This window comes from Schistocerca nitens, chromosome 4, assembly GCF_023898315.1.
Source record: "Schistocerca nitens isolate TAMUIC-IGC-003100 chromosome 4, iqSchNite1.1, whole genome shotgun sequence".
Taxonomy (NCBI): domain Eukaryota; kingdom Metazoa; phylum Arthropoda; class Insecta; order Orthoptera; family Acrididae; genus Schistocerca; species Schistocerca nitens.
The window spans coordinates 443798951-443799980 of record NC_064617.1 but is presented as its reverse complement, the minus strand read 5'-3'; the positions used below and the strand labels follow the sequence as shown (position 1 = coordinate 443799980).

The window sequence follows — 1030 nt, the reverse complement described above, 5'->3', positions numbered from 1 at the left end:
AAGTGACTGTTTGACTTCCCTAAAACTAAACTCCGTCCGAACAGGCCTCGAAAGACCCTAACGGTACTGACAGACCGCCGTGTCATCCTCAGCCTATAGGCATCATTGGATGCGGATGTGGATGGGCGTGCGGCCAGCACCTGTTCTCCCGGCCGTTGTCAGTTTTCTTGACCGGAGCCTCTACTTCTCAATCAAGCAGCTCCTCAATTTGCCTCATAAGCACCGAGTGCACCCCGCTTGCGAACAGCACTAGGCAGACCGCACGGTCACCCATCCAAGTGCTCACCAAGCCCGACAGCGCTTAGCTTCGGTGATCTGACGGGAACCGGTATTACCACTGCGGCAAGGCCGTTGGCACTTTACTTCCCTAATTGACCAAAATATAAAAGAGGGGTTAACTCGACCGTCGTTGTAAGCTGTGGTAAAAAGAATTAAAATCATTCAAAAATGAAAAAGTGGTTAAGAATTCCGCTCATGACAAGCGGGAAATGCGGTTTCCAATCCAAGCCCGGTGCAAACTTTCATTTTTCACAAGAATCTGATAATATTACGTTTTCAAAATATGTGAATCGATTTCATAATTCAGAAATAATCCTGGCGAATCAAGGCTGTTTTGCGTATTCAAAAACACACTATATTAAACAGGTTATATATGATACGGTGTTTGTGAAAAAACGCTTAAAACTATAATCATAATTTAATAAAAATATTATATCTTAGTTTCTCGCAGTGAATTTTAACAAAAAAAAACGTAATCGGCAATGATACGAACATGTTACTTCGCGAAACGATTTTCAGTGGGCATAGGAATAAAACAAAATTAAAAAAAGTGAATTTACGTGAATCGTTGCAAATACCTCACTCATCTGGGATCGTGCCCCGAAGTTTGGAATACATATTGTTTCCATTCATTTTTGTGTTGGAGGATGGCTTCAAAATTCCAGGTAACACAAAAAGACAGCAAGTGTCTTCTATAAGAGATTGGTCAAACAGGTTAATCTTCCAGCTCTCATATCAGTTTAATTTTTTT

At 41.3% G+C, this 1030-nt stretch overlaps 1 pseudogene; it reads right to left on the bottom strand.

The window, feature by feature from the left end:
• Positions 1 to 238: 238 nt before the first annotated feature.
• On the bottom strand, positions 239 to 356 carry LOC126254122 (5S ribosomal RNA; annotated as a pseudogene).
• Positions 357 to 1030: the final 674 nt, after the last annotated feature.